General features: G+C 43.8%; 1 pseudogene; it reads left to right on the forward strand.

Moving 5' to 3' along the window:
- The window catches only part of LOC136304138 (class I histocompatibility antigen, F10 alpha chain-like), a 127,965-nt pseudogene extending 105,851 nt beyond the window's left edge, over positions 1-22,114 (forward strand).
- The last annotated feature ends 280 nt before the right edge of the window (positions 22,115-22,394 follow it).

Raw genomic sequence — 22,394 nt, forward strand, 5'->3', positions numbered from 1 at the left:
TGTCTAATCCTGATCAGAATCAGTCATAGCTGCATTTATGGAAATATATCTGGTATTGAATCGGTAATCCTGGGGGACAAATTGCATTGCAGTTCAATTCCACCTGTCCAGTCTTTTACACGTAAACCTTTGACAAAGTCTGGGACTAGGATTGGATCCAGCCACTCCCAGTCTCCTCTCTTAGATGGAATTTGAAAAGTCAGGCATCCTGGAGGGGTTTGAGGATCCATGGTGTCTGTTGGGTGTCATTTCTCCACCTCATGACTCAGCAGGAGTTTCTCCAGTGAAGAAATGAAGCTTTTGCCTGAAGCTCCCACTCTGCCCATGACAGGAAGCTGTCAGAGTCTGTCCAAGGATGTGATATGCCTCACGACTGTCTCCAATGATTGAGGACTGAGACCCCAGGCTCTGAAAGCAGCCCCTGGCCTGGCTGAGGTGGAACGCTTGCCAAGTCTCGGAGGACTGGTATGCATCTCCATGAGAGCGGAGTGCAAGAACAATGGAACTGGTCACAGCGGACTGAGCCAAGGCTGCCTGTCCAAACTGGGCTGTCCGTACTGGAGGTACGGTTTGCAGCTTGTTCCTGAGCACTCAGCCTTTACACAGCTGGTTCCCGCTTTGGCTCTGTGCCCCTTGCTTTGCTTCCCGCCTTGACCAACCTATAAAACCTCTGGAGACCCCCGCTCACTTTTGTGATCACCCCACTGGAGAAGATCGCGTCTATAGGCATCGTTAGGCGTCAAAGACTCGACCCTCCACGTTCATAGTTATAATCCCCTTCCCCTCTTTCTCTCTCTTTCTTACTATTTTTTATTTCTCTCCCCACTATGGCATTTGTTGCCACTAAATAAAGGTGCATTTGTGATTGAGTAAACTGAGTTTGTCCCCCGCTGTGTCTTTTGCACTCTGAGATCCCTAAAACGAACCATCACGAACCCCGCTTGTGTGAGCGGATCGTGACATTAAATTGGCGTCACGGTCAGGATCTTGATGGACAGAGGGGTTGCAGGTTTTGTATAGCTTGTAACAGGGGAAGGACCCTCGTCTCAGCTGCACCTAGCACGCCACTTGGGTGAGCGCTGTTAGAAAGCAAGGGGGGCCAGGGAAAATTCCCGCACACTGTACACACCCAGGCGTATAGCACTCCCTGTCATCAGGATTTCACAAAAGGATCTCATTGTGCAAAAGATGGGACTGTAGTTAGTTTTTGTATGTTTTGGGCTGCTTGGTGTCGTTGAGGAGACAACTCTTTGGAACTAAGATGAACCTCCCAGGCAGTTTTGGTCTCCTCGCCCATTCCAGGGAAGCGAAGGGAAACACAGTTTTAGCTGTGCCTTTGGTGTAACTTGAAGCGTACCTCCCTGAGAGTGGTTTTGGTCCCTGCACAAAATGAGTGAAAAAGATAAGAATGCATTTTATGGTTTGCTAGCGAAACATAGTGCTAGACCTTCTCCAGACGGAGAAAGGTGGGCACAGAATAATTGGTTTAACTTTGAAAACATTGTAGATAGAATATATTCTTTGCAACATGATGCTAGATACAAACTGGGCAGAAATAAAACCATTCTTTGCTCAGTTTTGGGGGCCTGTCTTTCTGCAGCCATAGAAACCCGTTTTGAACGGGTGAGTGAAGAAAAAGCAGTCATAGAATCCCTGCAGAATTTGGTAGAAGCTTTGCAAAACCAATTAGAACAGGAAAGAAATCAGAATTATTTGCTGCAGATTTCCCTTGCAGAAGGGCGAAGTAAAAACTTAAAATCTGCAGATTCACCCATAGAAGGAAAAATAGAAGGAAAGGAGACATACAACATGATACAAATATACCCTCAGAAAGAATTAGTACACATGCAAAATTGTGGGGAACACTGTTGCTCCAACTTGAGACCTCTCATCAAAACAGAATATAATTATATAAATGAAGAAGATGGTGATCCCCACATAACCACCAAAGAAATACCATACACAGCCACTGAATTAGCTAAATTAAAGACACAATACTCCCGCCTCCCTAGTGAATCACAGACAGAGTATGTCTTCAGAGTTTCCCTCACAGGGGGTGACCAAATTAAGTGAACAAGAAGCAAGTGACAACTGGGGACATGGAGTTTTCTTAACAACAGGAAACACACATGCTCCATGCTCCCTGACACAGCGTGCAGCTCACTGGGCAGGGGGGTTAAACCCCCTAGAGACGGGCGACCCTCTGGCAATAGTCGGCACCTCAGACCAACTCCTAGAAAACATACACAAAGCTGCATGCTTGCAAATGATACAGGAAAGAAAATGAATCTCTGGCTGTGAGTCACCAATGCAACAGCCTGTCAAACCTAAGACTATGACCCCCCTCATTCGAGGTTTGCCAGAGTCTCTTAAACCAACAGCAATTTTTTCTTCAAAAAACAATAGCATCTATCTCTTCGGTAGATAGACTTGACAGATTTCTCGGACACACAAGAGATCAAACTGGTTCCACTGACTCCACTGACTCCTCACCTTTTACAACTCCTAGCACACAATCTAACAGCAGTTATAAACTTTGGACATGGAATGAGGTAGCAGAGGAGTTAATAAGTTACAGTAGAAAATATGGACCGGTGAAGTACTGTCTTGGTTTGGGAAGACAGGTATCTGCCAGGTAAAATTACAATCAGAGGCTCTTTGGAAAAGATTTGGGAAATAGGAATAGCAATTCTTTACTAGTATGTAATGCAAAGCAAACAAACACAAAAAAAACCCCTCACCAAACAACTACAGAATAAATAACAAACGAAAACAGTATGTAGTGTTTTGAAAGCAAAACAAATGAGAGGCTCCAAGTCAGAGATACAATTTAATAGAAAAAAAGGAAAGAAAGTAAAATAAAATAGATGCAATAATACAAAAGACCACTGACAGAGTCAGAATACAACCTGAGCGGAGTGATGGAAGCAGTCCAGATGAGGTGGTCTTCCTGAAGCAGTGATCCTGTAGAAAGGTCTGGTAGCTCGGATCCTCTGGGAATCCAGTGGGTAAGCGCCCCTCTGGTGTTCAGAGTCTCAGCTTATATCCAGGCTGGAATGCTTGGTTCCTCCCTCTGGGCGGAGCATCTCACAATGGGATGGTGAGTCATGTGATAAGGCCTGATGGGCCCATTAACAGGAGGTAGTCCAGGAGGGGGTTATCTGTGAGCTGTGTAGCAAAGGTGCTGATGGGCCCATTAACAGAAGATAAGCCAGAGTGGAGGAGGCAGGGAGCACTGCCTCACCTGGTTTCAACAGTTCATTAAGATGGTGATAGAATATACTTCAACCCAGAACAAATTTTTAAAGCCCCAAAATCCCCTAAATTCACCCCAGAATTTCCACCCAAAATCCCAAAAATTTACTCCAAAATTCCCCCCAAAATTTGAGATTTTTAAAGCCCAAAAATCCCCTAAATTCACCCCAAAATTTCCCCCCAAAATCCCTAAAAATGACCCCAAAATTTCCACTGAAAACTGAGATTTTTTTAAGCCTCAAAATCCCCCAAATTCACCCCAAAATTCCCACCTAAAGTCCCTCAAAAAACCCCAAAATTCCCACTAAAAATTGGGATTTTCAATTGAATTCATTTTACTGTAACCCTTTCAAAGATGAACGAAAAGCCTCTTGGTCCATTTGAAAACACAGGGATAACTGTGCTTTCTTGTAGAGTATCACAAAATTACAAAAGTTGCCAGAGGAAGTAAGAAAACAGTAACAAAACCCACCACAGATAAAACTTCACAAATCTCAATTCCAAGACACTGACAGAAATGGTTTATATCTAGCTCTGCTACTGAAGGCTCATTTGCAAAAATTGTGACCACAAAATGCATCACAAATTGGTTTTCTACCTCATTACTGCTGATTACTAGGTAATACAATATTAATGGTACTTTTTCAACATCTACTTTTTCTCAAGGTGCATAAATCTCTGTAAAATTGCTTTATCTTACTTTCCAAAAATTTGAAAGGCTGGTCTTCAGATGTTTGAACAGCAATCTTTCCATTACAGGGCAGCACACTTCCTTTTAATATAAGTAACACACTCATCAGATCATTTTCACCTCCTGATACAAAATCAGATGCACTCTCCAAAGAGGGAAGTGATTCTCCAGCTTCTATGCCTGAAGTATATTTACAAATTATTTACAAGCGTGACCAGATTGTACCATGTCCCTTCCTAAGAGCTTCTAAAACACACAGTGAATCCAAAGGAAGCAAAACAAGATTTCTAAAGCAGCTGAGTCAACTTTCATAGAAGCTCTTTCTTTATGCAGAAATACAAATACTTTTTAGAAACCAGCAAGGGTATTTATGTTACCAACACAGAGCACATGGTTTGATGTGACTTTTATGAATTTACAGCCTAAACTACTACTACCACTTGGGCATCTGGCTGAAATACTTCTCTCCACTAAACATTACTGTGTACAAAGAGATAAAAGTTAAACAGACTGTTTTCTTGAGGTTCTCAAGAAACCTTACTTCAAAAGGATAAGCAACTGAAGGTATTTTGTCAGCAGCAGCTCCCTCAGAAGTGCCCATTTTCCTGAGCAGGGGATATTTGTCAAGAAAGCAAACTGCACAGCCAGAGCAGGGAGCAGTTCAGTCACACCATCAATAGCGTAAGGATGGGAGACCCAGTGCTTTGGTACCAAAGCCCATCAGCCCAGTGAGAATCTGCATGAAGCACAACTGTCAGTGCTGACCGGGACATGAACTGAACAGGGCTGCCTTTCACTGCTCTTTCCTTACCATAGTTATTATACCTGGAAGTGAAAGGTTTTACACGTTGTACAACCTACCCAAAAGAGGATCTCCTTGTAATGACGCCAAACATGAAAGACTGTTCTCACTATAGTACTACAAGGGAGGAGAAACACATCCCTAAAAGCTCTCTCTGACCTCCTTCTTTTGCAAGCTTATATTGGGATGGGGCAGGGACAATAGCTAACCAAATGCTATGAAGGATCTTTTCAGACAAAAAGGCAAACTTTGTCAATACCAGATAGAGAAGTTCAGACAGACCTTTTGAGCAAGAAGGAGGAATTTAATGGTAAATACCACCACTACATCTACTTTCAGATGAGGGTATTCATTGAGAATTTAACAGAAAAATAGATTTCAAAGACAATAAACCATAATCCTTAGCTCTAGACAAACTCCCCACAGTACCAAGACATGGCTCAATTCAAGTGATTTTGAGCGAAAAGCTCCTTTGAATGAGGCACATAAAAAGCTTGACCTCAATTTTGCATTTCACAAGGCAGGTTATTTTTCAGAACATCAAATAACCAACCAAAATACGGGTCAGTTGTTTGACCAGACTATGCTTAGTGAATGAAATCCAACAGCTCAATTACAACTTAGCAAACTCAAGCCATTTAATTCCAAAATCCTAAATCATGCTGGACATCTATGAATTGCAAAACTGCACAAGGTCAGGAGCTCTCTTCTGATCCTTGGCCACATGGAAGAAGGGAATTGCCGAGAACACCTACTGAACAGTACAAAATTGGAGCACTGTTTTCTTTTGCAAGCATACCATTCTCTCTCTTGTCTCACTGATGGCAAGGAGCTTATTCCAATCAACATGTTTTCTGAAACACTTAAAAGATTAGGAAAAAAACTTATTGCTCATGCTCTGAAGATACTACCATTCATTACTGCCACAAGACAGCCTGAACTCCAATATAGTCATTAACAAAGTGGCCAACTTGCATGGAGAGTGAATTTTAGAAGAGTGGAAGGACTGAAACCAGAAACATGACTTGAAGTGCTGCCTAATCTGCCCCTAGAGCTAGAGAAAAGCAGACAGTATTTGAGCCTGAATGCTCTCACTGTGTCATTCGTGGCTTCAGGCAGTCCACACAAATTTGAGCTTTGAATCTGGGAGTCAGCAAACAGGATTCAAGGCTTTGTAGCTACAGGTGGTCTCAGAGCTCTGAGATTTGACTTTCTTTGAAAGATATTCAAGAACTAAAAAGACGCAACAAAACTCAACTTATAACAACTTTCAAAGTTTTCCTTTACCCTACATTTGCCTGGTTATTAAACCTGTAATAGGATTTAAATTTATTTCCGCTCTTTTAGAACTATAAATGCTTACCCCAGCCAGGTTATTGTCCAATTTCTATTCCTAGCATTCTGAATGATAGTGATGACTTTCTTTTTACATTTACCATAATACTTAAATGGACAGAAGTAGTGGTGATGCATAATTTTGGCTTTGTTAATTCAGCCGAGACTGTCTTATGGATTTAATTAAAATTCTACTACAAAAGCTTTGGACATACTGGAAATGCAGAAATATCACCTTTTATTCATTTAATTGTGTAACCACCTCAACCCAAAAGGGTCTTTACCCACAATCTGCTTGGTCATTTCATCACAACTATTAAGGACAACTGAGTAACCTGTTCCCAAAAAGCACAAAGATTAACAAATGTTCGGTTGGGGTTTTTTTTGCCCGCCACACAAAAAAAGTGCACATTTTCAACACATCTTTTGGGCAGAATGACAATTATACACACAGCATATGCTGTTTGCCTCTGCAAGTTATAGCCAACATTTCTATTCTTTCCTCTAACAATAAATTTAAAGTGTGTACTACATTTATATAAGAAGAATATATAACCCAAGAGTGCCGGCTGCAGCCCCACAAAGCCACCAAAGGTTTATTTTGTCTCACAAAAGAAAGCAAGCACCTTTCAGGGGCATCACCATTTCCTTCTCTCCTGGATACAGATCCCTTCAGGCAGATTTGGCACACACGCCTGCAGTAAGAGGACAAGATGGAGCAATTCTGACACTGCAGCAGATTAAAAAAAACCTGCCACCAAGAGGCTTTATTCCAAAGGCAATTCTCCTCTGATTCACAAAAGGTCTGCCTACCATACAGCCAAGCAGAGGCTCCCAGATGGTGCTGGCAAAGCAATCTCCACTTTCCCCCAACAGCACAGCAGCATGTTGATGTCTAGTAAAAAATATTTCCCGCCCTGATCCCTTTGCTGTCAGTTCTGTAACATGCACTGCCCTGATTAAATAAATAAAAGCCTATCAACCACCAGCAGTTTCAAGACTTACATGAAGCTCTCCTACTCTTAGGGGAAAAACCCCATGAAGTCAGCATTTAAAACCAAGAGAAAGTGCTTGGAATTATATCTCTTTCTTAATGACAGTCCCACTATTCCCTAAAGTTTGGGGAAGTTCTTTAAAGCAGCAACATTTTTGGCCAAGTGATCAATAGCTTGCTCCAGTACAAGACAGGACTAATACTGGACAGGTACCTCTAAAGTCACCAGAAACCAGCAGATTGCAGTTGGCTTCTCTCACAGACACACCTCTAAGCGATCTTGGCTCCCAGTTCCAGTCTCCTCCACCCTGGGATCCACACATGAACAAATGGACTAAGCAGCATTGCTCAAATCCTGCTGCACTTGCTTAACCTCCATAAGATTTCCCCGGAGAACTTTACTTTTGTCACTTCTGCTCTCCTTCAATCCTGCAGCTCTTCTGCAAGTTTCTGCTCAAGACCTAGCACAGACTACTCAAGAAATCAGAACACAGGAACTCAGAAATATTTCAACAATTAAGCTTTCTTCTGGAGTAGAACCAACCATATAAATCATACAATTAGAATATTTCCCTGACTTTTATTTTAAACTTTAAAAAAAATCCACACTAATAAAAGGACCTTAATACATTGATAAAGTATTTACCAGGTCAATGAATAAAAAGGTTGAAGTTTCTCTCAAAGGAAAGAAAAAACAAACAAACAAAAAAACCCCCCCAAAAAAAACCCGCAAAAAAACCCCCAAAAACCCCACAACCAAACAAGTCTAGGTGGGAGATAACAGGCACAGCACCCTGTGTCACATTTTATGTCTTGAAGAAAAAACAATGGGGATGTTTGGACAAGTATTTATCAGAGCAAAGCCTACAGTGGCCCCTGAGGGTAAAGTCAAATTTTTCCAATGCCAGCTAGTCAGTAACTCATTGTGACTGTTAAAAAACTGAACTCAAGGACACTGGCAAAAGCAAGATTGGAGAACTGTAGATATACTATCAAATTTCTACCACGTGAAACCTATTTTGATGGCCACAACCAGCAAGACACATTCCCTAATGCACACATTTGTCACACTCAGGTTTGTTACACCGAGTGATTTAAAGTGACCCTGCAGAAAAACTGGTTTGCAAAGACAGCAGACAAGAAAAACTTAGAGGCCACAAAGAGTAGAAGAGGAAAAACTGAACCACCACTTGCTAATGATAGTTCAGTTCATGCACTTGTGTATGCAGACCCAGCCAAGCCACCAGAAGGTGAATGAAAAATCTGAAAGCACAATTGAGCAAACCTTCAAAAAATATCTATCACTAAAGAGACCAATTTCATATGCACGTGATGCTGAAAATTTAGAAGAATCAAAATAATTGAATACTGAAGCAGGAGGATAAGAGTCCATACCATTGACACAAGATCATTTTTTCCTCTTAAAACAATGGGAGAAATGTCTTGTATTAAAACAATTGCTTTCTTTAGGACTTCTAGAGAGCACTAAATATTAACCTTCCTAAAACTGCAATGGCAAACCCAAATTAAAAAAAAAACTTGGGACAAGAAGAAACAGTGATATATATGAACACAGTTCAACAGATCTCCATAGACACTCTTACGTTTCAGAATTGAGTTCATATTGACTATCATACACATTAATTTGAAATCCCAGCTTTAGTCTTTCATACAAGTTCTACTTCTCAGTATTTTTTATGAGGAACTAAGATCTTAATAAAGCCATTCATTTCATTGTATCCGAAAGTCCTTTGCCTGCTGTACATTTTCTCTGCAGCTGTAGGCATGCATGAGTATGCCTAGCACGTGCATTGTGTATTTCTATTTACACTAGGAGTGCTTAAATATTCATCTGCAGTTATGTATTTATGTACACAGCTAAAACCACACAGCTGTGTTAGATCTGATGTATTTTAATGGGGGTCAAACCTTCAATCCATGCTGGGATTTTCTGCTATTTAAGAGAAACAGGCTGTGGAGCATTTGACCTTTTTCTCCAAGAGCAAGATAAAATGTCCCAGATGTGCCAAATTCTCGAATGCATTGTTTGTATCTCTTGTAAGAACAAGTCTCCAGGCACCTGAGCAAAGATAACCCACGTTACATGGATACCTCACAGACTGGCAGCAAAGTGCTGTCATCTTACCAACCAATATTAAAAGCAGGCTACTGCATGAGGCTGCCAGAGAGGCTTAGGCAGCGCTGTTACATCTCACATTTCACACTTGGTTTGCTACAAGAAGCAGCAAAAAACAGTTTCTTTGGCTCACCAATATCAACAGGAAAAGACCAAGTGCTTTCCGTAAAGAAGGATTCTCACCTGACACCAGGAGCCCCCTGGAATCTTGGATACAATCAAGCTCTATGAAATACACTGCTGATATACCTTGCAGATAAGACAGAATTTTACACCAATCTCAGTTTCCCATCTTAATATTTTCTCTTTGCTGTGACAGGTAATTATGCAGAGCAGGACAGCCCTCTCAATTCCTGTCTTGTGAAACAAAGATCGCCCTAATTAACATAACCAGTACAACAAAACTCTTTCTAAACTTCCACTCAAGAGAAAAGATTCCCTTCACAAAGACGGCCGCTTAAGGGCATTGAGAGGATTTTTTGGACTTGGGGGACAGGGACAGAGCAACATTACTTGTTTCTTTTCAGTTTTGTGCAGCTCCTCATCTGCTTCACCGGCTATTGAGAACTGACAGAAATGCCACCTATCTTATCTAAACAGTTCTTATCTGACCTTTTTTGCCTTCTCTTGAGACAGACAGCAGGACTCTGGTACTGCTAAAGGAAAAAGTACTGCCTGGTATCTCTAAAAACACAGATTCTCAGAAAGAAAAGAACAGTCGAATGCATCAAACAATAACACTTTATTCCTTCAATAATGCTTACGTATTTTCACTATTTCAAAGTCTCCAAATAAAGCTTAGAAATTAAACACGTCAATGCTACATTCAAATATTTCTCTCTTCTAACCTAAGCCAGAAAAAAAAAGAAAACCAAATCAGGAAAAGAAATCCTTCTTTTTACTACAAGAAGTCTCGGTTTTCCACATGAGAAGCCACATTCTCAACAAACCGATGCCAGAAGAGTCAACATTATTGAAGAGGGTTACAGTGAGCTGTCAAATTACCTTCTGTCCTCTGAGGATGTGCACTACACTACCAGCATGTTTCCAGCTCTCACATTCAGAGTATGAGAGCCAGGACTAAAACATCTGCTGGGCCTAACAAGGTCCCTGTCACATCTCTGTGATAACACATTGCTTGTGTCTATCATGTAACACAGGCAGAACATATTCTCCTGGTTTTAGCCCCTTAGATTCCTCGGTCTAAGCAAGAAATTGGCAGCCTGCCAGGCTTCCTATGGACCATTCTGGGGTGGGACCACCAGGTAAATCTCCCCGAGTCAGGGCATGATATCCTAAAGAGACACTGCCCTCCTTCCCCATGGATAAATGGGATGATGAGCAGTGCAGCAGGAGCAGGAAGCTCTGCTAAGTTTCCACCACTGCCATGCATTTTCTCTTCACTAAACATCGATTTACTTGCAGGAAGAAAGGCTCCCCTAATAGAACCTGTTCTTTTTATTGCAACCAAGAGGGAAATGGGCAAAAAATAGCTGGAAACTATACCAGTTTCAAGCTATTATTAACTATCAGGCATACACTGACAGTAGGAGAGATGAGGTGGCAAGAGGACTTTCAATAGCCAAAGAGCCCTTTCATCATCTGACCAGCTTCATCTATTGTATTCAAGTAAGTGTTAAAATACAGAGAAATCACACATATCTAGTGCCTTTACAACGAGTATCCAGGTGCAGATTTCTTCCTGCACGTGACTAAATTTAATGCATCCTTGCCGTGTACAAAAAAAAAAGCCTTGTGAAATGAGAGGTGCTAACATTTTCTAACAGATGGGATGACATTACAGAACAGGATCCTTTTTGTTACTGGGGAAAAGAAGACGCTCTTGGTGCAATTGATTTCACACATAAACGGCAACAGTTTCAAAGCCCAACATCGCTATTTTTGGCCAGTTAGTAGAAACCGATTTCTAAAGCTGATAGCAGCTCTGACAATTAATTACAAGCTCAAGATCAAGCATGTCAAATCCTTGTGAAATCCCTAGACATCAATCAGAATGACTCCTGAGGGCCTCCATAGAGTTCAGAGCAAGTATTCTCTCTGTTTGCAGATCATCTTTCAGTGCCTCTGAGCTGCACAGATTATCAGCATGAAGATTTAATGGAATAAGATCCAGGAGGTGTACAATAGAGCCAGGAGGTGTACAATTTCCTGAGTTTAGGTACAACAGACTTGCCACAGGTAAATAACTGCTCACTTAGGCACTTATACATGTTACAGCCAGGTGAGGGGTGGGGAAACACTCACAAAGGAGACTAAAACACACTGCAGGCCAAACTGCAATTCCACCAATCCACACCTGCAAAACTCATTTTCCACAACCGTGCTCAGCATTCCATAAAGACTCCTAATCAATTTATGCAGCACCAGTACATGTTGACAAATACATTAAAAACATTAAAAAAAAAATAACTATTATGTCATGATGTTCCTCATGCTGATCTGAGTCAGGGTAAGAGCTGAAGGGCATTTCCTTGTGAGCTGACAGGCCCACAGAAATAACCCAGCCATGACTGTCCCCAAGAACAACAAATGGGGCAGACCCCACTCTTCCAACAGGCTGAGCTAATCAACAGATCTGCACATCTACTGCAGAATCTGCATAAGAAATCGATTGAAACCATGTGTTGGTATGGATTCATTTTGCCAAAAAATTAACTGTGACGGGTTGGCACGGTAATGACTTGAACTTTTCCACAATACCATGAAGTACTGATGCTTCTGGAAAAACAAAGTAGATTCTGATGTACCATTTAGCCTTCCTAGAAAGAAACCACGCCAACAAGATGAGGTAATCTTGAAATTGCCATCTCCAAGCTTCCTAAAACTGGAGAGAAGGTTTGAAATCTATTCGGACTCTGATTAAACTCAGCAAGCAACACGGTAAAAAATACATTAAATAGAGCTTTTAAATAGACAAACTGCAACGTTATTTACTTATTTTCTTCTATTTCTCCTCCCTGGAATCAAGTACTCAGGCAAACTTCTCACTTCTACAACAGCATATTGACTTTTTGACACTATGACCATTAAAGTCAATGTGGAAAATACATGCCCAAATAGAAAATCTAGATGCTGAAAGGAATATCAACCAAGTCAAATCCAACTTCTAAAACTAAAATCCTCAAGAAGTGAGTCACTCACACCCAAAACTGTACCACTTATAGCTACTTTATAACAGAAATACAGGAAATATCAAAGGCCTTTTTCCACTTTGGAGGTTCATGCACAAAGCAGAACTCCAGCACACGTTTGTTTGTTAATGGTTGAGACCTCAAGCAGAAAAAAACCCCACAAATAATCCCCAGCCAACAGTATAAATCAACCTAAAGAAAGCTCATAATTTACTGAGTATCATGGCCATACAGCTGCCCAACAAAGAGAGGGCAAGACAAACTCCATACTCGTATAGCAATCTAAACTGAAAAGCATCAAAATATACCACGTGGAATCACTAGTGTGACAACCAAGACAAAAAAAATTTCTGCTATCAATCTTCAGCAGCCAGCTCACACTTTTTTACCCTGTTTTATAAACCATTTCTTCTTACAGAGTCACTGCCAGGCCCTCACTTTGAGTCTACTGTGTTTGACAGATCAGCTACAACATTTTTCTTCTGTAAAACAACAGAACTTAGACCAGATTTTACTCAGCCACAGACTCTGCAAGCTCAGGTGTCGTTGCTTTACACTCACTGTGTCAGGTTCTCCTACCACCAAGCCCGAAGGTGCCACAGTGAAGGAGCTCTGGAACTTGCTGCTCTGATGAAGGCACTTGGTCCAACTGCAGAGTTTCCACTCTGTCTAACTGAAACCTTGACTGATGCCAGCTGCGCCTCATTTGTTCCATCACCAGGTTTTCCTGAAGAGCAGCACTCACCCTCCAAATTTTAGCCCTGTAGGGGACAAAATTAAATTATATAAAAATATACAATGAACATCTATATTATTTATAAACTGAAGCATTTATGATTTATTTAGTGAAACTGTAAAGTTTAGCCCTCTAGGGGCTAAAATTAAGGGGACAACAAGTAGAAAGACAAGAGAAGCACGGTCTGTCCAAGAAGTAAAAATCACTCAAGGCCCATCAGGAGTTTCAAAGTTTCCCTCAAATAGTAAAGATCACACAAGCAAAACAGAAGTCTCCAAAGTATCTAACAGAATCATTTTGTAGAGATTACATCAGTACATCCACCATTTAATTAATTCATTAACAGGTGCTAAAACCCCTCCTTTATCTGTCCAAAGACCAATCGTGCACAGAAAAGAGGAACATATGGAAATGAAATAGAGTCTTGCAACAGGCAGGCATGTGGGAGACAGACCTTTTGGGGATCCCGAAGGTGGCAGCACAATTACTAAATTACCTAAGCAAGAGTCAGCCGCCAAAAACTCCTGGGGAAGCACCACGGCCCAGAGCTGCCCCTGCCAGTGTCACATGGGACAGCTGCAGCTTGTTTGGAGGAATACCTAAAGGTGATCCACCCAGAAGGAAAGGGATCCTGCTTTAAGAGAAGTCTCCAGTTCTTAAAGGATTGCTGAAAGTAAGAGTACATTTATTTGTATGTTTTACGCTTAATACTTGCTTGAATACCCCTCCAAAAATGTTGTTAATCTGATAACTAAGAACGTGCCATTAAAAAAAAAGCATGTTTTTGTCTCTTTCTTTCAAAAGTAAAATATTCCTTGTTGTTTAATGGAAAAGCTGGCTCCTCTCCAAACACATCCTGTGAGGCCTTTTCCAGTGAAGCAGTGTGCATAATGATAAATGAAAAAGGGAAAGGTTCTTGCAAGTATTTTTATCTGTAGTATGCAGGGGTTGATCTGTTACACCCAAAAATTATTTTCAACTTAAACAATTCACCTTTGCCAAATCCCTAACTCACTCTAAAACTCTAATAGGTACACACAACATTTCTTGTGAATAAGTTTGCAACAAATCCTACAAGTTCACCCTCAGGAAAGGTGGCAAACACCCCAAGGGAGTATACAACACACAATATACACTCCTTGGAAGTGGAGGGAGTGAGATTTGTCCTTCCTCCTCCTCCTTTTTTTGCCAAGAGTGAGGGAGTCCCAAGGAACCATTTCAACACTTCAAGGAATGTCTCACATGCCAGGAAAGGCTCTGACACACTGACTGAAAACACTGGGAGGAGGGAGGACACACAACACATCAGCCAACGCAGATTTTCGGCTGCCTTGGACATTATTCCTTCACAACAGCCACAATCTTTTTCCATAGACATTCTCCCCAGGCAAAAATCCAGGCGTGATGGTGAAGGGGCTAATTCTTTACCCTGTTTAGAATCAGTCAGAGAACTTCACTGTGTTTGTGACTCGTGCTCTCTTCACTTGAAACAGCTCCCACAAGACCTTGAGGGACAACTTGCTTCAACTGCCAGGAGGTCAAACTTGATAAAATCTTCAATATTGTCCTTTCCGGTGTATTTCCTTATCCTCCTGCCCTTATGAGATCTGCCTGTACTGCAGGACCAGCTATCTGCTCTAACAACATGGTTCTTGTATGAAAAATACAAGCCAAAATAGAAAATCTAGATGCTGAAAGGAACATCAACCAAGTCAAATCCAACTTTTAAAAACAGAATCCTCAAGAAATGATTCACCCACCCCAAAACAAATGCAGCAGTTGAGGCAACTTATTCATCTCACAGAGATCATTCTCCTATCTCTCCATGCTCTGCTCCAAAGTGTGTTCAAATCAAAGGTTCTCATTTTTTTTCCTCTTCCCCTCAATTGTATTTAATTAGGTTGGTTTTTTTTTTTCCTTTGAAGTCAAGGGAAAGAGGCCTATTTATTGCAAGGAATATTTAGCCTGGCCTTTTCCTTCCAGTGGTCTACCTCACTGCATCTTCAACCCCATTGTTCCATAGGGACAGGGAGGCATCCAAATAAAGATTAATAAAAAGGCAATTCCTGTGGTGTTATCAATTGAAGAAACAGGATCACTTTTCCCAGTGTCAATGAACTTCAATACAGAAAATACATTTCTTGGCCACCAGCAAATCATTACCCCTTATGGGGACTGTTCCCTAAAGAGTTTAAGTACCAGAACAATGGACTACTGCACAGCACCAAATTTCAGTTGTGACTTAACTATTCCACAAAGGGGATTTACTGTAGTAAATCACCTCTCAGGAATACACAATTATTTGAAATTTCACTGACATTTTCCACTAACAAAACAGCACTTCTACTTTAGCAGTGATTCGAAGATGGAAACTTTCCATTAAGCCTTTTCTTTCCTCTGGGTGTCAGAGTTGTCCTCAAAGTCCTTCTGTGTTAAAAATTAATTGTCTGGCTTGGTCTAACACACCCAATGTATTCGTTAGGGAGTACACGCACAGTAATACCTCAGACAGGTTACAACCCTCCTCCCCAAGATCTTGGATGGCAATTTTGGGTTACTCTGAACCTCTCTCCAGCTTTGGCTTCTGAACTTTTCCTTTAATCTACTTTTTCATTCACTTCGTGTATACCGATACAGTAGTTTTCCTCTTTTTGTAACCTGGTGTCCAAATACCAGAACGACCGCTTGACCATTTCCATAAGCAAACCATCCTCTGCAAAACTCTTCAGTCAGAATCTTATTATTAAAGCAACTTTTTCCAAACAGTTTCTGCCGCAGAGCCAAAGGGCCCTCTGCTCAGAATCCTTTTCCTTAAAAGCATGGGGATATGGATGATTTCTGTGCCCCGTAAAGGTCCAGTGCCATTCACCTCTGGATACCAACCTGTTCTTCCATCTGACTGGGGATGGAGTCGCGGAAGATGAGAGGATTTCTCTCCAGCAATGATATCCTGCCCCTTGGCAGATATCAGGCAGTTCAAATCAAATTTCAGGTTTAGCTCACAACACTCAGGATGCTGACAGATGATGGAAGCACTGTCACAGCAGCTCTAGCTTGACTTTCTGCCTACACTACTGTACATTTTAAACCACTTCTGAACAGGATCACTAGAAATGGGCAGCCATCCCTAAATCATCCCTGAAAACACAATGGCATCCAACAGGTGTTTGCTTGAGTTATCCCCCTAAGGGAAGGCAGTACTTAAACAGGCATAGAGAGGATAAAAGGAATAATTCTGTTCCTAAGAGCTGCCTCCTTCCCCTTCTCCTCATTTCACATCAACATCTAAGAGGTCAACATTCAAGAGCTTTTCCTACAGTCTCTTCTTGAACCCCTCGGACTTGTTCTCATCTCACTATATCCAGGTAACTCCATTTAGATTTCGTATATCCAGGTAACTCCATTTAGAGTTACTGGAGATTTGTTCATCACCTTTATTATCTTCCAAGCTATTAGGCAAACCAAGTGGGCTATCCTGTCTTATAAATTCCAGGTCTGCCTGACCAATACATGACAGACATTCACTCCAGGAAATACTGCCAAAAAGAAGACATTTCCCTGATCTTCTGGCTATAGTGGACACCACGTAAAGGTACTAGAGCAGAGCCATGAAAACCAGAGCATGGCAAACAATGCCTGGCCCAGAACTGTCTCTCTCACACAGAAAAAAAAGTCAGAACAATTAGGAGGAAGTCCAAGATTATTTAGATGATAACCATGCGTCCACCAAAACACTGCACTGGGGAAATGGATGGAGTCTACAGAATTAGAGCAGCTGCCAACATGAGAGTTAAGTTTGTAAACACACTTTTCATTGCAACTCTCCACAAAAAACCTTGGGGCCTTTCACTACTCTCCCCAGAGGTTTTGGCCTTGTTATTAGTTTGCTTGGTGCCGGTTTGAGTGCCACTGAACCCACCTTCTAATTTATCCTCAGAATATTTAATTAGATCAATTTTGTGCTATATTATCATGCTTGGGTTTAACTTTTTGCCTTATTTAACATTATTAAGTAGAGAAAGGATAGGGCCTATAATTGTTGACTTCACATTAGGCACAATTTCTGCATTCTGTGAATGCTTCCTCATGAGTTTTTCTCTGCTTGCTTAATTTATCCACTCCAAAAGACTGACTTCATAAACTACAATTTCCATGGTGATTGTCATTGGAATATTTTCATATAATTAATGTATTTTAAACACACAGTCAAAGGTTATACATTAGAAATCATGTGTAACCTTCTGTATTGATATCAAGATTGAGTTCAAGAATATGATTGATAATTTAAATATTTTCCTTTCTCAAGTCATGGAGCATAATTAAATAATTATCAAAAAAAGATACACTGCCATATCATCCTATCGTCATGCCTATTCTATTATTCCTGTGGATTATTTGAGTAATCCATAATAATAAAGATCTAAAGAACAACAGTTAAGAGAAAAGATACAGGATAGTTCCTCCCAGTTTTGATACCATGAGACCTGTAAGGTTAACTCCGAAGGCCTCCAACGGGCGTTCAGAATAATTCATTCTGTGTGTGATATTCCTTATTTATAGCCAAAGCAGGGAATACGCTTCAGCTTCTAAACATTTACAATCTCTAATCCATTTTTTTCCAACATGAGTAATTTACGTATCCAAGTCCAAACTGAATGAAATCTACGTTTTGATTTACTAAAATCTCATTTTTCTTCTAATTGCAATAGGCACGAGATTGTACAGTAGTAAATCCCTCCAATTTACACTAACTTCACTGAATACCACACCTTAACTTTATAGGGGATAAAGATATTGAAGGAATTCTATACTGTTTGACAGTTCTAAGATCACAGTTCTGCCTTTGCAAACTGTATTCCAACTGCTGTTTTCAACATCACCTCATGCTACACAAAAATCACAATGCAACCTGCACAATGCCGATCGGCTCTGCTCCGACGGGCGGGAATTCCTCTCCTTCCAGCCGGGATCCGGGGGATTCGTGGTGGCCGACGGCGCTGCCCAGGTCACCAAGAGGCGCTGGGAACATGATGAGATCCAGGCTGAGGAATTAACAAATCGCCTGGGACACACCTGCCTGAAATGTCTCCGGAAATGTGCCAGATATGGGCGGGAGGCACTGGAGTAAAGGTGGAGAGGGCACATTTCCCATGGGAATATGAGATTTGGAAATGCGGGATTTGCGAGGGCTAAATCTGGGAACATGGGAACTCCCATGGAAATTCCATCCATGGATCTCAGTCATCCCATTCCCATGGGACTTCCACGGATGGATCCTGCTGCTCTACCATGCTGATGGGAATTCTGTAGGTGGACCTCACTGCCATCCCATTGCCGTGGAATTCCATGGATGCATCTCACTGTTATCCCATTCCAGAACCCCCTGATGTCCATGTGTCCGGAAAAGTGGAACACAGAATCCCGATGTTGTCCTGCCACACGTACAGATGTTACCCCAGCTCCACGGGGATCAGCTGGATGAAGGGAGATGAAATTCGGGATCATTCCCAACAGTGACGGCGCCTTCCCCCCCCGGGCCAGGATCGAGGCGCTGCCGGAGGAGCGGGAGCAGCACCGGTGCCGGGTGGAGCATCCCGGAATGCCGGAGCCCGGCATCTTCTCCTGGGCTGAGGCGGGGAATGTGGAATGTGGTAACTGGGAGTTTGGGAATGTGGCGCAGTGGGATGGAGGTTCCCCTGCCCCTCCTCACCATCCCGTGCTTCCCAGAGCCGGAATCCAGCAGGAATCTCACCCTGGTGGTCGCTGTGTCCGTCATCGCTGCCATCGTGGTCATTCTCCTCATCGGATTCAGCGTCTGGAAGCTCCAATCCGGTTCTGCCCAAACCCATCCTGGGGGCTCACCCTGTTCTTCCCCCCCTCCCAAGACTCCTGGAAATCCCCCCATGACCCCACCAGTCCGCCCCCAAATCCTCCTGGGTCCCCCCTAAGCCCCTCACGGGGATTCCTGGGATTGTCCCCATGTCCCCTCCTCCAGGACTCTGGGGTTCCACCCTGACCTGTCTGTGCCCCCCTGGTTTCTTCCACAGCCCCCCCATGATAGTGGGGGCAGGGGCCGAGTGCTGGTGTGCCCCTGCCTGCAGCAGATCCAGGGGTGAGGGAGTTCAGGGGAGCCCTTAGTATTTTGGGTCCCCTGGGAATTGGGGTGACCCTCGGGGTCCCCCAGGATCTCCCTGAACACGCTGACGCTGCCCAGTGAGAAGGTTCGGACCCGGCACGGGGTCCCAGCTCTGTCACCTGCCCTGCCCAGGTACCCCCCAGCCCCTCCCTGGGAACCTCCAACCTCCCCGTGACACCCCAACCTCCCCTGGAACCCCAAAAACATCCCTGGGACCCTCCAAAAACTCCCCAAGATTGCAAACGCCCCGTACGAACCCCCTAAACCCTCTCAGGACATCAAAATTCCCATGGGACCTCCCAACACGCCCCCAAGCCCCCTTGAGAAGGTTTATACTTGGCACGGGGTCCTCATCACCCCCATCGGCATCACCCAGGTAGCCCCAGACCCCCCCGGGACCCCCAAACCCTCCCGGGACCCCCAACCCCCCCATGGGGGCTCCACTACCGGAATCAACGGGAGTGGTGTCGCCCTGTCAAGGGGAGTTAAAGCGGCGCCTGACTGTCGGGGGTTCTTAAAGCCGTGATGGTGGGGAGACCCCCAAAACTCCACCCTGGGGGGCACTCTCCCATTTGCTGCACTCGAGGGAGCCCCAGACAATGACGGGTCCTGGGCTGAGCCCCCCACTCAGCCGGGGCTGTGGAGGGAACTGTGGGCGCTGGGACAGGGCTTGGGAGTCCTGGGGTTTACTGGGGGACCCCGACTGGGAACTCCCTTCCCGCTGTCCCACCTCCCCCTATCCCCCCCCTCTCACCCCTTTCCCATTGTTCCCCCAAACCTCCGCTGCCCCCAGCTCGGTTTGGGGGTGACCCACCCCTTTCCCACCGTGTCCCGGCCCGGCCCCGCTCACCCGAGAGCTCCCGGCCCGCGGCCGCACGGACGGAGGAGGAGGAGGAGGAGGAGGAGGGACAGAGGAGGAGGAAGAGGAGGGATGGAGGAGCTGGAGCCGGCAGAGGAGGCACTGCGTGACTTCACTGCTCTCTGGATCTGCAGCTCCTTCGCCCCGGGACCATCGCCCCCGTATCCTGCGGGTGACCGGGGAGGGGGAGCGCGCCCCAAATATCCTGGGCGGTTTTTTTGAAGCGGGGAGGGATGTTTGGAGCTCACAGAAAATATATTTATGGCTCCCGGGGCTTTTTTCTATCGGGGCCGGGCAGCTTGATGTTTGGATCTCGCAGGGCTCCAGAGCTGAGGCGCAGATGCCCCTCAAGGGGACATGGGGGGTCCCCGGGAGGTGTTTTTGGGGGGTCCCGGTGGCGGTGCCGGCAGAGCCCCGGCGGGAGGCGGGTCCCCCCGCGGTGGGGTTGGGCTTCCTTAAGTTGGTGCGTGTCTCTTTGGTGCTGACCCTGCCCGCCAGCTAAACCCTGCGGGCCCCATAGAACCAAAGGTGCCCTGGGAGCCTGCAGGGCCTTGTGGAGCCAGGGGACCGCAGTGACACTGTGGATCTCCTCTCTGCACAACTGTTTTTCAAACTGCAATATCAGTAATTGCTGCCACGCCATAGGCTTAAATAATCCACTCTGTTCACTATTGTTTCAAAGGATGACTTTGATTTCTCCTTGACAATCTGCATCAATTCCTTCTCCCATGACATCAACGCTTTTCAAGGCCAAGCTCCAGTGAGCAGTTCTCAAACCTCCAGTGTCCTGGAGAAATCTGAGTTCCTATTCCTGTATTGATAACTCTCATTTGCTTCTGATTTGTCCTAATTAATTCTAACGCATGAAGGTCCAGCCCTGCAGCCTCTGGGGTGGCCCTGTCAGGGGCCATCACACCCAGAACAATTTCCCCAGAAGTCAAAGTCTCACTGTGCACGGTTGTATTCGCAAACTGGGCGCAGCTGTGCACATCCAGGGGTTTCCATTTCCCCACTGGGTCCATTGTTAAGGGTATGGAGAACATCTGTGGGATGGGTTCTCCATCAGGACAGGTTCCCATCTCCTCATTTTTTCACCTGCTCCTTCAACTGCCCCTTTGTCTGTTTGATGATCCTGCAGCTTGTGAATAGTCTGGTACATGAAAACACCAGCAGTCCAAATCACTGTATTTTCACAGTAACAGACAAAGCATTCCACACCACAGTATCAGCAAACACCATAAAAATCGCCAATTTCATCCCTTCCTCCTTTATTCCTTGCAAGCAGTCTCACAAAGTTTAGCACTGACATTTGAGTCGTGGCCAATGCTTTTCTGTAGGGTATTTAGTGTCACATCCCTGAGCAGCCAAAGGTGGCAAATCAGTATTGTCAGCATTACTGCACATTATTATTATTGTTTCACATATAAAGATAGAGATATAGATAGAAACATAGATTTAGACATAGTGTAACACGAGGCTGGTGGGTTGGAGACAGACACACCACACAGTATCTTCTTGAGTTCTGACCAACAGCCACAATTTATTGTTCCAAGCTCCCTTTTATGGTGAGTTTGCATTTCCCGGGCTTGGAAAGCCAACTGGTTGGGAATCTCTGCACTGCCCACATCTCTGGCCAGGGGTGTGTCTGCAGCCAGGGCTTGGCTGGGCTTGGCTGAGCTCTTTGTTCCCCCGGGGACTTCTAGAACAAGCCAGGTCAGCCCAGCTGGGTCTGTTATGATCAGACTCGTTATGCCCAGCTGTGAACCAGCTGGACCCTGCTACATCTCCTGCCTTTGCTTTTATTAAAATGCAGATTGTTTTCCGTTATCCCATTTGCAAGGGCCCTTTTGCAGACAGGGTAACACAAGACAGCATGGGTTTAATTTGAAGGAGGTTTTGACAAACTTAATTCTGCTCAGCCAGTGATGTGTCCCATGTACCACTGGAGCTGCAGCACTCACTCCCAGGAGCTGTCAGGCGAGATCACAATCTTCCGGGCTGACATGTTACAGGTTAACTGCTTATGATTCCAAACTACAACTTAACACTAAAACAAGAAAACGTTCAACTTTTAAAACCCTGAGAAAAACCAATTAACAGAATTAACAAGATTAACAATTAACAGAAAAACAATTTGTAAACAGAAAAAACCACTCTGTAAACAGAAAACCAGTTTGTAAACAAACAGAATCCTTAAATGCACCGTCACTCTAAGAGTCCCAGCTCTCCACGAGGTCGGTGAACAAGCTGTTTCCAGCACTGTTCCACACACGGCTCCACACCGTCTGTGGAGGGGC

This window comes from Chamaea fasciata, unplaced genomic scaffold (assembly GCF_029207755.1).
Source record: "Chamaea fasciata isolate MVZ Bird 193981 ecotype frontalis unplaced genomic scaffold, bChaFas1.0.hap1 SCAF_52, whole genome shotgun sequence".
Classification (NCBI taxonomy): Eukaryota; Metazoa; Chordata; class Aves; order Passeriformes; family Sylviidae; genus Chamaea; species Chamaea fasciata.